Below are 16,790 nucleotides of genomic sequence, written 5' to 3' on the forward strand. Positions count from 1 at the left end.
TCCCTTAATTTCTCAAAAACTACTGAACTGAATTATGCCAAAACTTATAAAGCACTCTTTCTGGTCCTGGGGCTACCTTCTTGCCAAATTTGGTGTAATTCCGTCCAGTTGTTATTGCGCTATGGCTGTTCAAAATCCCTATGGAAAAATGAATAGGGAAAATGTGCTTTGGGACCCCCTTTGTTTTGTCTGCTCCCCCGGACAGATCACCTTAAAGCCTAACAGGCAACAGTCAACGGAACTGTAAATATTTTGGGGAGAGTTTCGTGAAGATTCATCAAGGAGCGCTAAAGATATAGACAAATAAAAAAATGCTTTTTATGTAGAAACTAGGTTGTAACTATAACTACCTAGTAGTGACCGGTAATATACAAGGCACCAGTCCACAGTAAAATCAAGCGTATTATTCACACTTCTGAACAGCAGATATTGTGAGTCCTGGCGCGTTTCGGCTAATGCTTTGATCACAGGTAATTTAAAGCAGATAAACTCCCTCACAGGTGTATTTCAATCTTCACTTACGTGACTCAATAGTCAAAAATACAAACCCATAATGCACTTCAATTTTCATTGTTTAACTCTGCAGCACTGAATCTCCATGTCGCTCAAATAGCGTAAAATGCACCACAGTTCAAAACATATTTTTCATTGTGCATTCCATATCCACCTGGTATTCCATGCAACTGTTGTTCCCATAAAAATATTGCATGCTGGAAATCTGTGGACCGCTACAGTCCTGCGAGTCCTGATGTGTTTTGGCTAATGCCTTGATCACAGGTAAATTAAGGAAAATCTACTTCCTCACAGGTGTTTTTCAATCGTCACTCACGTGACTCAATAGTCAAAAATACAAATCCCATAATACACTTCAATGTCCATTTTTTTACTGTGCAGCACTCAATCTCTATGTTGCTCAAATAGTGTAAAAGACATCACAGTTCAAAACATATTTTTCAATGTGCATTCCATATCCACATGCTATTCTCTGCAACTGCTGCTTCCAAAATAATGGTGCCCTCTGAAAATCTGTGGACAGCTAGGAGAGAGGTGTAATACTTCTACACCATCCCCTTCTCACCTTGGACACACTAAATACTGAATGAATGTCATTTTCTACACAAAGAAGAGTGGTTTGGACCCCCTTCACATAACGATCCTGATTCCCAAATTGTTTTGCATGGGGCCACAGACCCTACGGAGCGGCAGTGGCTGAGGGTGAAGCATCCCAGTGCAATAACTATCCAAGCAACAGAAGGTCAAGGCACTAGTACACATCAAAATTAAGGGGGTCATTCCAAGCTTGGCGGGCGGCGGTCGCCGCCCGCCAAGCGGGAACCGCCAGAAGACCGTACCGCGGTCAAAAGACCGCGCCGGTCATTCTGGGTTTCCCACTGGGCTGGCGGGCGACCGCCAAAAGGCCGCCCGCCAGCCCAGTGGGAAACACCCCTCCACGAGGAAGCCGGCTCCGAATGGAGCCGGCGGAGTGGAAGGTGTGCGACGGGTGCAGTAGCACCCGTCGCAAATTTCAGTGTCTGCTAAGCAGACACTGAAATTCAAAGTGGGGCCCTCTTACGGGGGCCCCTGCAGTGCCCATGCCATTGGCATGGGCACTGCAGGGGCCCCACGACACCCCTCACCGCCATCCTGTTCCTGGCGGTCGAAACCGCCAGGAACAGGATGGCGGTGAGGGGGTCAGAATCCCCATGGCGGTGCAGCAAGCTGCGCCGCCATGGAGGATTCCCCTGGGCAGCGGAAAGTCGGCAGTACACCGCCGACTTTCCGTTTCTGGCCGCGGCTGTACTGCTGCGGTCAGAGAGCCCAAAGGAGCACCGCCAGCCTGTTGGCGGTGCTCCCGCGGACCCCGGCCCTGGCGGTATTTACCGCCAGGGTCGGAATCACCCCCTAAGTGTTTTATTCACACTTCTGAGCAGCAGATATTGTGAGTCCGAATGTGTTTCGGCTAATACCTTGATCACAGGTAATTTAAATCAAATTTCCTTCCTCACAGGTGTTTTTCAATCTTCACTTACATGACTCAATAGTCAAAAATATAAATCTCATAGTGCACTTCAAGGTTCATCTGCAACACTTTGGTCGCCGCCCGCCAAGCGGGAACCGCCAGAAGACCATACCGCGGTCAAAAGACCGCGCCGGTCATTCTGGGTTTCCCACTGGGCTGGCGGGCGACCGCCAAAAGGCCGCCCGCCAGCCCAGTGGGAAACACCCCTCCATGAGGAAGCCGGCTCCGAATGTAGCCGGCGGAGTGGAAGGTGTGCGACGGGAGCAGTAGCACCCGTCGCAAATTTCAGTGCTAAGCAGACACTGAAATTCAAAGTGGGGCCCTCTTACGGGGGCCTCTGCAGTGCCCATGCCATTGGCATGGGCACTGCAGGGGCCCCCAGGAGCCCCACGACACCCCTCACCGCCATCCTGTTCCTGGCGGTCGAAACCGTCAGGAACAGGATGGCGGTTAGGGGGTCAGAATCCCCATGGAGGATTCCCCTGGGCAGCGGAAAGTCGGCGGTACACTGCCGACTTTCCGTTTCTGGCCGCGGCTGTACCGCCGCGGTCAGAATGCCCAAAGGAGCACCGCCAGCCTGTTGGCGGTGCTCCCGCGGACCCCGGCCCTGGCGGTATTTACCGCCAGGGTCGGAATCACCCCCTTAATCTCCATGTCACTGAAATAGCGTAAAAGGCATCACAGTCCAAAACATATTTTTCAATTTCAAAATGTGTGGACAGCTAGGAGAGAGGTACAATACCTCTCCCCATCCCCTTCTCTCTGGGTGAAAGTCGGTAGAGGGAGACTCTGGATTAGAGAGTTGTATGAGAGAGTCTCTGTGAGTGGGTGTGTAAGTGTCTGTGTGGGTCTGTGAGTGGGTGTGTGACAGTCTGAGTGGGTCTGTTAGTGGGTTAATGAAGGTCTGAGTGGGTCTGAGTGGGTCTGTGAGTGGATGCATGATTGTCTAAGTGGGTCTATGAGTGGGTGCATGAGTGGGTCTCTGAGTGTGTGCATGAGTGTCTGAGTCGGTGTATAAGTAGATGTGGGAGTGACTCAGCCACGAAGGAACCTCACCTGCCCTTTTATCCAAGAGTCCACATTTGCGCAAAATATCTACATATGTGGAGTTCTTTCTGATGCCTTGGCTAAATGTTCAGTGTGTATTGCACAATACAGTTGCATTGTGAACCAAGAGGAAATGTCTCTAGTGACCTTGTGTGCATTTGGCAATGTGATTTTGACTTGTGTGCCTTTCATTAAAATTCTGTGATAACATGAGTCCAAGGAGAATACAAAGACATAAATCTCCACCAAAGCAGGGTCCTTCTCCTTAGCCATACGACATAGTTGCTTCTGTGTTTTGTGGAGATTTCCTCATATTATTTCATATTGAGGGAGGGGGGCCACACAGACCCCTTCCTTAGTTGATTTTTGCCCCTAGAGACCCCATCCCTGGTGCTGGCCTCAATACATATTATATATTGTTGGGGGAGGGGGCTGCACTAGGAAAAGTGATTACATGCACCAATATCACTTTTAAATATCCCATAGCGCTTACTATATTATGTGCCAATAGCTGAACTCATACGCCCTCCTCAAATTCGTTAGAGGAGTGAAAGAACCATAAGCTCCGTTTGCACCCCAAATTATTGAAGACGATATTCCCTCCTGAGACAAACACACCTGTTTGGTAAAGATACCAACCAATCCTAATACACCAGTATAAAGCTAGTAGTGAATTAAAAAAAATGTGTCGCCCATCTTGGAAGGAGTTGATATCCTGCATCAGTATATTACAAAAATGTACCTTGCTCCTACTTAAACCGCAAAGTCAACCACCCTTATAAGTAAATGCTCAAAGTTACCATGAGCAAAAGTCATGTCCCCTAGCAAACGGTAACAGATTTAAAATTTTAAAACGCCAGCAGGAAACAACTCCTCCTATTACAAAAATCAAAATATATAAAGCCAAAATATCTAAGAAAAACTACCACATACTGATACTGATAACCATGCTTACATAAGGCCGAATGTTTAACATGTCTTGAAAAATCACAAATGATCAAATTCAGAGGAATGAATGAAGTTCCTCACCACTGTTATGACCCATTTCCATACAGCGGAAATGACAAATCCATGATGCTTCATTCAAATAAAATGTCAGTGGGTATCTCAAGTCCCCATTCTCAATTGCTCTAATGTGTTCCTGAATCTGGGACTTGAGTGTCTTACCGTACTACCCACATAACTGTTGTTACTGCATAACTTGGACATACCTAATTTCTTACAGTTTTTTCCCTCCGGAAAGTTAGATTTGGTTTGTTCGAAACATACTTCCTGAGCCCTCTCTCAGTAAACACCATTGTCTTTTCAGAAACCTGTACATATTATCACTATGCATAGTGTATTTTATGATACAGCTCTGTTTCCTTTTTACTTGTTTGATTCCTTTTTCGAAGTGTCATTCATTGCAGTTCTTCTAATTCTCTCTTGAGCATTGAGTAAAATACTTTCCTCATATTCCCTGTTCCTGAATCTTTGCTATGCACTTTCAATGTAAGTAATGAATGTATAATTGACAACTATTTAACCCCAGGGAGGTGGTGGTCCTAAGGGCTTTATGAGACCCCAGAGAGGTGTTTGTATATGTGGCCGCATATGGCCCAGGAGGGGGGCTGCCTAGCCCCCCTCCCACTTCCAAAACTTATTTTGGCCCCAGAATGGGGATGTGCCACAGGGCCCAGGGGTGTCTGTGAGGCCCACTATTACTTTTAACTGATCCCCAGAGGGGTTGGTGGCCATGGGGCTCAGGAAGTCCACGAGACCCCCCCGGTAAGTGCTCATTATGCCATGGGGAAATGGTGGTTCCTGGGGACTGGGGGAGTCTGCATATCCCTATCATTAGTCTGGTTTAGCCCCAGGGAGGTGGTGGTCCTCTGTGCTCATGGGTTCTGGTCCGCCCTCGAACTACAACTGTTTAGCCGCAGAGAGGTGGCAGTCCACAGTACTAAATGAGCATCAGGAGGGGGGGCCTGTAAGCCCACCTCCTTTTTTTAAACAATGCCCTTGGGAACCGGACACTCAAGGTGTTTTTCTACAACATGTGCAGGAAACTGCGCTTGGCTCTGTTTTGTTTTAAGTTTTACTTGATCCGCACAATGCTTTTTTATCCTGGAGGAGTCCCTCTGGAACAATAGCACAAGAGCTAAGGGTTCAAGATGTCCATATCCAGGCCCTTTTTCCTCTTTTTTCCTTTTTTTCAAGGAAGGCAGAAAAAATTTTGTTACAAATATTATATTGATGTTATCAATGATGTTATCAAAGATGTCACGAGTGCCGTAATTTGTGGGGTAATTAGCAGTGAATTAACATCTCCAAATGCTCCTGGGACCTGCCACATCAGGAGGCAAAAAAAATAGAAAGCACAGGAGACTGTTTTTTGTTTTTAAAATCTTGCAACAACGTGCGGATCCATCTGTGGATTTTTCTGTAATATTATTTTTTTTAAGTAATGCTTTTCAGCCCTTGTGGTGTCCCTCAGGAACCCCAATTCCAGGGCTCAGGGTGGCTCTACGCTGGCCTCTTTTATTTTTTTGTCTTTTTTACCCTGGAACTCAGTTGAAGCCAAGTCCCAAGCTGGCTACCAACATTTCCTTGTTGATGTGTTGGTAGCCAATCAGATGTCACCACAGGGACAGTTGGACCCACAGAGGACCCGTGTCCCAAGGTATCTATATTATTCAGCCTTACATTACTCCAGAACTACTGAACGGGTTTTCACAAAACCACATAAAGCGTAATCTGGGGAACAGAATCTAGCTTCATGCCAAATTTGGTGTAATTCTGTTCAGTGGTTCAGGCTGTAGGTGTGTCTAATGGTCCTTTTGAAAAATGAATGGGGAAAATGCGTTTTGGGACCCCCCCTTTTTCTTGGCTCCCACTTTATAGATGGGTTAAAATGTTGACCACTAAGAACATATCTCTATTTTATATAGATAGCTGAGTGGATTAGTAAGGCCAGCTGTTACCAGCACTTTAAAACAATTTTTTAAACGTACATGAGAGAGGGGCTATGGAGAGATCTGGGAAACGTTTGATGGGTTGTAGTCAGGGAATCCAAGGAGAAGGGCATGGGAGGGATCACCAAAAATGATTGTCCCACTGGGTGTCACCAGCACTAAAGGCATGTGATAAAGGGTTTATGGCAAAGTGAAGTAACATATCCGCCTTCTAAATACGATAGTGTTTTAGGAGGACAGTTTTAGCCAGTAGCAGAGATGGTCTTTTATTGGATAACTGCTGCTCAAGCGCAAACTCGGGTTATGGAGGACAATTCTGAGGCAGGATCAGAGACTGAGACAGCAGGTACTGAGACAGCATCTGAGGGAGAGGTCAATGGAGCAGAATCTGGAAGTGATTTTTCATTCGGTGGACACCCATCTAACAACATCTTCCAGCAATTCTGAGGGACACAATGATTACAGTCTGGGCAGCAAGGCAACAGTAGCAGGTTAGACCAACCTAGAGATCATACATGTGCGAAGGTAAGCAAAGACAAAGTGCTCTTTTGGCAGCCTCCTAATTTAGTTCGGCCCCACATTTACACTTTCACTGGAGGCACTGGATGTAAAGTCGATATATCCAACTTTTTGACAATTTACTTCGTCCATGTCTTTTTGGATGTTGACTTCCTTTTGCATATTGTGCAGCAAACAAATTTGTGTGCGAAAGAATTTGTGCAAGAGCATGAAGGCACTCTAAGTCCCTGCTCTAGTACATGCTGGTGGATTCCCACTTTGCTGGAAGAGATGAAGATATTTTCAGGCCTTATGCTCAAAATAGGGTTAGTGCAAAAACCAACCTTGCAGTCTGGCTGCTCTACTTTTGCACGATTTGGGTAGCCCCCATCTTCACACAGCACATGAGCATAGATAATTTTTTGCTATTGCAGCACAGGCTGCATTTCAAGGATAGCTCTGCTGCATCGCTCTGGGACCATCCAGACCATGATAAGTTGTTCAAAATTCGGCCTGATGTGGAATATTTGCCTGCCAGGTTTCCACAGATTTGTATTCCTGGAAAGAATGCAGCAGTTCTTGATCCTGTAGAAAAGGCAGCTGCACTTTGCCCTCCCACACTAAAAGTCACATGAAAGATTGTATGGGAGCTTGTCCAGCCACTCCTTCACACAGGATTGAACCTTTATGGACAATTTCTCTAAGGGAGTAGAGCTGTTCAGTGAGCTCTACAAAGCTGGAACTGTGGCCGGGGGTATAGTTAGTTGTCACTGCAAAGGATTCATTCAGAGGCTTGTTTGCAAGAAGCTTTAGAAATCACAGAGCACTGCCTTGCATTCCAACAAACTGCACACAGTGAAGCTCATAGATGGGTGTGATGTATATATACTCTATAAATTTCATGATGAGAGAACTTCCACCATCAATGTTTGGGGTTAGATGGTTGAAGTTCACAAGCCCACTTGAATTCTTGATTACAAGTACAGACGCGTAGTAGCCAAGAATGACCAGGATCTTCAGCCACACAATCTGAGTCATAAAACTTGCACTTGCCACATGAAGCTATGTACTCACCTGATTCAGATGACAACATGCAATATGTATGTCGTTTATTATCAGACTCACCCTTTCTTGTCTTTCAATTGTCTGTCATTGAATGTCTCACTGCTACAGAATCAGCAGCCTCCACTTCATATGTTCTTGGGGACGTAGCAAGGCTGCAGGAGTGACACTTTGCTGAACGCGTTCCTAAAACACCTAAAAAGGATCTACCATGTTGTTGTTGTAAAGTGTACACGAAGCAGGGTGTTTCCTGTCCATATTGCCCATCTTAGCCAGGCCTGTGTTTTCCTCCTTCCTTTATGTTGTAGCAAACTAAAGCATACTAAAGCGAACTACTTGGAAATTGACTGAGATGGAGGTGCTGTTAGCTAAACCTTTCAATGGCTGTTTATATATACCTACCATCCATAGGCCATTACTTCTCTAGGCAAGCAGCCACAGAATTTTAGTTCCTCTACATCAGTAAGTCCTTCCTTCCTTCCTCCATCGTAAGACTTCCTTATAGCCTACTCCACATCTTTATCCAACGTCAGAATACAGTAGGTGTTCTGTTCACCAATTGACAAGTGCATTATGGATTTTGAAGTGCTTCTTAGGGAACTCATGTATACTGCACAAGGACCACCCTGATTACCCATGAGAACCAGAGTAAGATTAATACGTCAAACAACTGTCCTGTGGGACTTATTCACTTCAATTAGTAACTTGTATCATAACCAATGTTATTGAAGAGGTATAGAGGACACAATATCTTGTTTGATGATTGTTTTCACATCGTTAGTATATGTGAGAAAACAGGGCTGATTGCAGAGGCCCCCTAACTTTTTGCCCCCATTTTCCACTTTTTGCTGGTGTTTTCCTGACTCTGATGGTGCCCTGGGTACTGCTAACCAGTCCCAGGACCTGTGCTCTGTGTAAAATGGATATGCAAATTAGGCTAATTATAATTGGCTAAGTTAACCTACCTATAAGTCCCTAGTATTTGGTAGGGCATGTAGGTTTAGGGACCACAGCATAGGTTGTGCAACCATAGGTGCACTGCTGAGGTGCCCAGGGTCATTTTAAAGGCAGGCCTGCCTTGCTGGCTGCTTTTAAATTAAAGTTACATACAAATTCGACATTGGAATTAAAAGTACTTCCAAAGTCTTAAACTACCATATTTTTACATATAAGACACCCTTAAGGTGTGCCCTATGTGCTCCTAGGGTTGGGTGCCATGTAACTATAAGCAGGAACCTTATAAAAATAGTTTTATAAGCCCTGGTGATGTAAAATAGCCAAATTCATTTCCCCTTACTTTAGTGAATGGCCTCCTAAGGCTAAAATGAGGAGACTTTATTTTAATTAACAAAGTCCTCTTAAGTGTCAGATATCTCAAGGTTGGTATCAAATTATTACTGCATCAATGGTATCAATTACTGGTATCAATTTAATTATTAAATATTGCAGCTTACAATTGCTGAATTTAATATAACTAGTTCAGGTAAAGAGTCTTGAACTCTACCTAAAAAGTTGCCAACTTCAGCTCTGTAGTGCCCTTCTCCGATTGGCAAGCCTCTGCCAGCCTGGCCAGGCTGTCTTGATGAAGTGTGAAGTGGCCTGGGCTGAACACAGATGATGTGCCTAGGGGAGGAGAACTACCTCAGCAGAGGGGGAAGCAGGAAAGGGGAGGGCTGCCAAACTGGTCTTCAAAGGCACGGAAGGGCATTTGGAGCAGCCCAGCTCCTCCCCCACTTCCTGTAACTCTAGACAATTAGATCCCCTCTTGAGTAGAATAGGACAGGGCAAAAGAGGGGTCTGTTTAAGATTTTTAGCCACCCCAGTGGGTTGGCTCAGCCAGATGTAACCTCCAAAAATCATTTTCAGCCATGATTGTATTTTGAAGAATGTTGCTCCCTGGGATTGATATTTGTCACACTTCCCAGGAAGTGGTCATCACAGGGGGAAGGACTCTGCATCTGATTGGAGAACCAGGACCCCTCAGTTTTTCACCCAGAGCAAGGATAAATATGACAGAGCTGCACCCACACCTCAGATCCCTACCAGATCCCTACAAGGAAGAATATCAGGCGAAGAAGTACTGCCCTGCTGGCGCCGTGACCTGCACCTGGACACTGCACTCTGAAGGACTGCACCAGCTGCACACTTGGTTTCACCACAAGAAGGACTTTGCCCGGCTTCAACTGGCTCAAGGAGGGACTCCCTGTTTGCTACAGGTGAAAAATAGCTAACCAGAGTCCCCTGCATCAAATCATGAAGAAACCAACCAGCTGACCACTATCCAGTGGTCATTTTGGAGTTTGATCCAGGTGCATTCTGGGAGTTGTAGTCCACACCCTCAAGGAACAACTCAGACCTTCTGGAACCTTGGGGCAAGCTGTGGACTCCAAAAGAACCTTAAAGGACCTTCTGGAAGAAGATACAGAAGTTTGGAGAAAATTTGAGAACTTTTTGGAAAAAGCTCCACAAAGGGACCAACCTGAAGCGGCAACTCTAGCCGGCTTGCCTGAACCGCGACCCGGCCTGACTTGCACTGACGAAAATCTCTGAAAAAGTGACTAAGTCCGAATGTAGAAAGTTGACCGGGACCTCCCGGGCAGTGTGTCCGAAGAGGGCTTGAGGGACATCAGATCAGGTTTCAGATTTGGCCAGGTCGAAAGATTTTCATCTCGAAAAATCATCTAAGTCTGAACATACAAGTTTTCACTGAAGGGTCCTGCAATGCTTATCTGAGGAAGAGCTCCAGGGAGGTCAGATCGGGCTGGCGACTTCGTTCTGCTGAAGAAAATCGTGGATAGTGGTCAGCATGTAGACATCCCTCCGGTCTGCATATTTCGCAGGTAGCAGTTAATCACTATGCAAGGCACTGCACTGTCCCCTCTAAAGTTGTTTTACAAACAAACTCCTTTGGATAACCTTTACGGTTAGAGTGGATTGTCCCACAAGTAACAGTGTACATTTTGAACAATGCCGTGAACAATTGCACACCAGTGTAGAAGTTATCCACAAATAAACGGTGACCTTTGTTAAAAAGTAATCTGCTAAATTCATACTGTATTTTCTCACTATCTCCGAAAGTAGGTGGACCACCAGGGGGGGTCAGTAGTGAATCCCTACAAGTGTACACCTGGAAATTATGGACACATCCTGTACTACTCTCAGGTAGCATATACATCTTAATTCCATAATGTGCCCTCTTGCTAGGAATACACTGCCTAAAAACAAAATGGCCATTGAACAGGACCAACGTTTCATCTACAGCTATTTCTTTTCCTGGAACATAGATCTGTGGAAATCGATATACAATGCAATCAAGACCAGACAGAATTTGGTCACAATCAGGGTAATCTCCCAACAATGCTGAGACTTTATCAACAAAATGCACCATCGAAGCGGTAGCAATTACCGATCACAACTCATGATTGCAGGAAATATGGCTATTGTCATCAAGGGATTAGTAGACCAATATGATGACAACGACAGCTTCCTCATCAAGCCCATCAAAAAAGTTAAACTCAAGAACCTCTTCAACTCATTCAGATTTGTGGGAGTCTACACTGTTGTCCATCAAGTATTGCTCAGCATACAAATTGGTCTGTTCAAAAATCTAATCTAAAAATACGTTGTTCATGAACAACAGAAAGAAATTTACAGGCAATATGTTTTCAGTATACACTCTACACCAGTAGAGGCAGGCAAGCAAAGGAATCAAAAGCTTTGCACTAGAACAAAAAGGAGCAGTAAAACAATTATGATAAAAAACACAGATACCGGCCAAGCTGGGGGGCAGATGTTTGGGGCACCCAAGAGTTTATCTCTTCCAGTGGAAAGCCTTCCTGCACCAGGCTGCAAACTACATACCTCTTGCTGCACTATTGGCACATCAGTTTCCTCCTCTAAAACAGGCCCTTCCTCCACACTGAGAGTGGCTACATCATCAGATGATTCCTCTTTGTGAGAAAGTAGCCTCTTTCTAGCCTTGTTACCTCACTTTTGGCCTGTTTGTGAGTGTATGTCAGGGTGTTTTCACTGTCTCACTGGGATCCTGCTTGCCAGGGCCCAGTGCTCATAATGAAGAGCCTATGTTTTCAGTATGTTTGTTATGTGTCACTGGGACCCTGCTAGCCAGGACACCAGTGCTCATAAGTTTGTGACCTATATGTATGTGTTCCCTGTGTGATGCCTAACTGTCTCACTGAGGCTCTGCTAACCAGAACCTCAGTGGTTATGCTCTCTCTGTACAAATTGTCACAAACAGGCTAGTGAACAATTTCACCAATTCACATTGGCATACTGGAACACCCTTATAATTCCCTAGTATATGGTACTGAGGTACCCAGGGTATTGGGGTTCCAGGAGATCCCTATGGGCTGCAGCATTTCTTTTGCCACCCATAAGGAGATCTGACAATTCTTACACAGGCCTGCCAGTGCAGCCTGAGTGAAATAACGTCCACGTTATTTCACAGCCATTTTACACTGCACTTAAGTAACTTCTAAGTCACCTATATGTCTAACCTTTACCTGGTAAAGGTTGGGTGCTAAGTTACTTAGTGTGTGGGCACCCTGGCACTAGCCAAGGTGCCCCCACATTGTTCAGGGCCAATTCCCCGGACTTTGTGAGTGCGGGGACACCATTACACGCGTGCACTATACATAGGTCACTACCTATGTATAGCTTCACAAGGTTAACTCCGAATATGGCCATGTAACATGTCTAAGATCATGGAATTGCCCCCCCCAATGCCATCCTGGTATTGGGGAGACAATCCCATGACTCCCCGGGTCTCTAGCTCAGACCCGGGTACTGCCAAACTGCCTTTCCCGGGGTTTCACTGCAGCTGCTGCTGCTGCCAACTCCTCAGACAGGTTTCTGCCCTCCTGGGGTCCAGCCAGGCTTGGCCCAGAAAGGCAGAACAAAGGACTTCCTCAGAGAGAGGGTGTTACACCCTCTCCCTTTGGAATAAGGTGTCAGGGCTGGGGAGGAGTAGCCTCCCCCAGCCTCTGGAAATGCTTTGATGGGCACAGATAGTGCCCATCTCTGCATAAGCCAGTCTACACCGGTTCAGGGATCCCTCAGCCCTGCTCTGGCACAAAACTGGACAAAGGAAAGGGGAGTGACCACTTCCCTGACCTGCACCTCCCCTGGGAGGTGCCCAGAGCTCCTCCAGTGTGCTCCAGACCTCTGCCATCTTGGAAACAGAGGTGCTGCTGGCACACTGGACTGCTCTGAGTGGCCAGGGCCAGCAGGTGACTTCAGAGACTCCTTCTGATAGGCTCCTTCAGGTGTTGCTAGCCTATCCTCTCTCCTGTAGCCAAACCCTCTTTTCTGGCTATTTAGGGTCTCTGCTTTGGGGAATTCCTTAGATAATGAATGCAAGAGCTCATCAGAGTTCCTCTGCATCTCTCTCTTCACCTTCTGCCAAGGAATCGACTGCTGACCGCGCTGGAAGCCTGCAAAACTGCAACAAAGTAGCGAAGACGACTACTGCAACTCTGTAACGCTGATCCTGCCGCCTTCTCGACTGCTTTCCTGGTGGTGCATGCTGTGGGGGTAGTCTGCCTCCTCTCTGCACTAGAAGCTCAGAAGAAATCTCCCGTGGGTCGACGGAATCGTCCCTCTGCAACCGCAGGCACCAAAGAACTGCATCACTGGTCCCCTGGGTCTCCTCTCAGCACAACGAGCGAGGTCCCTTGAATCCAGCAACTCTGTCCAAGTGACTCCCACAGTCCAGTAACTCTTCAGTCCAAGTTTGGTGGAGGTAAGTCCTTGCTTCCCCACGCCAGACTGCATTGATGGGAATCGTGACTTTTGCAGCTACTCCAGCCTCTGTGCACTTCCGGCGGAAATCCTTTGTGCACATCCAAGCCTGGGTCCATGGCACTCTAACCTGCATTGCACGACCTCCTGAGTTGTCCTCCGGCGGCGTGGGACTCCTTTGTGCAACTTCGGGTGAGCACCATTTCACTCCTCTTCGTAGTGCCTGTTCTGGCACTTCTGTGGTTGCTGCCTGCTTATGAGAGGACTCCTTGTCTTGCTGTGCGCCCCTTCTGTCCCCTGATGCAATTGGTGACATCCTGGTCCCTCCTGGGCCACAGCAGCATCCAAAATCCCTAACCACATAACTTGCAGCTAGCAAGGCTTGTTTGTGGTCTTTCTTCAGGAAAATTCTTCTGCACTACTCTCCACGGCGTGGGACATCCATCCTCCAAAGGGAAAGTTTCTAGCCCTTGTCGTTCCTGCAGAATCCTCAGCTTCTACTGCCTAGGAGCAGCTTCTTTGCATCCACAGCTGGCATTTCCTGGGCATCTGCCCACTCTCGACTTGGTCGTGACTTTTGGACTTGGTCCCCTTGTTCCACAGGTACCCTCGTCTGGAAATCCATCATTGTTGCATTGCTGGTTTTGGTCTTTCCTGCAGAATTCCCCTATCACGACTTCTGTGCTCTTTGGGGAACTTTAGTGCACTTTGCACTCACTTTTCAGGGTCTTGGGGTGGGCTATTTTTCTAACCCTAACTGTTTTCTTACAGTCCCAGCGACCCTCTACAAGGTCACATAGGTTTGGGGTCCATTAGTGGTTCGCATTCCACTTTTGGAGTATATGGTTTGTGTTGCCCCTATCCCTATGTGTCCCCATTGCATCCTATTGTAACTATACATTGTTTGCACTGTTTTCTAATACTATACTGCATATTTCTGGTATTGTGTACATATATCTTGTGTATATTTGCTATCCTCATACTGAGGGTACTCACTGAGATACTTTTGGCATATTGTCATAAAAATAAAGTACCTTTATTTTTAGTATACCTGTGTATTGTGTTTTCTTATGATATTGTGCATATGACACTAGTGGTACTGCAGGAGCTTCACTCGTCTCCTAGTTCAGCCTAAGCTGCTCTGCTAAGCTACCATTACCTATCAGCCTAAGCTGCTAGACACCCTTTACACTAATAAGGGATACCTGGGCCTGGTGCAAGGTGTAAGTATCCCTTGGTACTCACTACAAGCCAGTCCAGCCGCCTACACTCTTGAACAGAACATTCACTGTTAGAACCCTGTCAGTCTCATACTCATGGGCAGAGGAAGAATCGAAAAGCATACCAGCAACCTGTTGAGCAATAATCCTGTGGATAGCCGTAATCCTTACTAATAAAACTAACTTGACAAATAGGTCAACAACAACCAACACTGTGTAAAATAAGTATTAACCAAAAAGTAGCTTTATCAGAAAGATCTATACTCTCAAAAACAATACCACTCACTTATCAGAGACAGCTAGATTCACCAGCACCTACTGTGCAAAGACACATCAAGCACAAATGATATTCTGCTAAAAAGGAAAAACAATAAAAAGTTACACATAAAACAACACAATACAAATTGTGCACAAATCCAAGAAACAATTCACACACAATAAAAACATAAGCTATATTTGCTGCTATTATTACACCATATACAAAAACCTCATTCATGCATGGCACTGATACTCATTAGGAGTGAACAGTACAAATAGTATTTCTTACCAAACACATGTAACTATGCAAACCCCAGATCTACCAGTGCCAAAACCACAAGCAGGGGTCACAGCAAAGGAATCAAAAGTTTTCACTAGAACAAAAAGGATAAATAAAAGATGATAAAAAACACAAATAATGTGACAGTCCACACACACCACCAGTCAAGCTGGGGGCCAGATGTGCTTGAAAATATGGGCAAAACATTCACCCCAAAAAGACCAACAACCCTTCTCCAAGGGGCCGCTTCCAGACAACAACAACATATTCAATAAAACATCCCTAAAGTCTAGTGGCTTCTGCTTCCCTTGTGGGCATATGGCCCTAAAAGCATATGGCCTATCTGCCCCCAAGGTGGGGGATAAACAGCCAAAATAGTCACTCCCTAAAGGGAAGCGACCCTTGCCCAAGGATCCACTCCCCAAACTACAAACACACACACAGGCACACAAACAAAGTAAAATTCCTGGTGTCTAGTGGGCATTTCTGTTACACAATCAATGGTGTCATGCATGATCATGCAGCAGGAATGTTCCAAAGAGATATCAGGGAAAAGGAAAATCCTTTCCTTTCCCCAGATATTTCTTTGTCCTCTCCAAAGCCCCTCCCTGAGAAGAAACTCACCTTTCTGCTCTGATGTCCTGGAAGCTGATGGCTTCCAGTGCATCCCCGGAAACTTCTTATGACTTTGGTGTGCAGTCTGAGCTTATGTCATAAGATGTCCTGGGGAATCAGGGGTGGCAGTGAAAGTGCTTTTACTGCCATTCCTGGTTGGGGGGTTTAGATGGGAAGTCCACTGGGGGATCCTCAGTACAGTTTTTAAGCCTCAGTCCCACCCATGGCAATCTCTTGACCAAGATAACTTCATTCAATAACTCAATTTTTTTCCACAGGACACTCCTCATCAAGGTCCAGATGTAGGTAGGTAGAACATTGCGACTTGCAATTTGCGAGTCCGTGCGACTCGCAAATTGCAAGTTGCAATTTGGTATGCAGAAAGGTGTCTCAGACACCTTCTGCAACTCATAATGGGGTTGCAAAGACCCACCTCATTAATATTAATGAGGTGGGTCGCAGTTTGCGACCCCATTGCGAGTATGGGAACTCACGGGGATGCTGGCCTGCTGGAGACAGTAGACCACCATGTCCGTGACTGCTTTTTAATAAAGCAGTTTTTTTTTTCTATCTGCAGCCCGTTTTCCTTAAAGGAAAACGAGCTGCACTTAGAAAAAAAAACGAAACCTTTTGTTTCGGTATTTTTCAGAGCAGGCAGTGGTCCATAGGACCACTACCTGCTCTGAAAAATTATTTTTGTTTCCATTCACAAAGAGGAAGGGGTCCCATGGGGACCCCTTCCCGTTTGCGACTGGGTTACCATCCACTTCAAGTGGATGGTAACTACAATTTCATTTGCGACCACTTTTGCGGTCACAAATGAAATTGCATAGCGTTGCGACTCGCAAATAGGAAGGGAACACCCCTTCCTATTTGCGAGTCGGAAATGCATTTTGCGAGTCGGATCCGACTCGCAAAATGCATTTCTTCATCTCGTAGAGGCTTTTGCGCCTCGCAAATGCCGTTTTTCGCCGTTTGCGAGTTGCAAAACCCTTGGTACATCTGGCCCCAAGTGTATGACTTTATTCCTTAAATTCTTAGATTCTTCTCCCTGTGATGGACAGAGAGGTAGCACA

This window comes from Pleurodeles waltl, chromosome 8 (genome assembly GCF_031143425.1).
Source record: "Pleurodeles waltl isolate 20211129_DDA chromosome 8, aPleWal1.hap1.20221129, whole genome shotgun sequence".
Lineage (NCBI taxonomy): Eukaryota > Metazoa > Chordata > Amphibia > Caudata > Salamandridae > Pleurodeles > Pleurodeles waltl.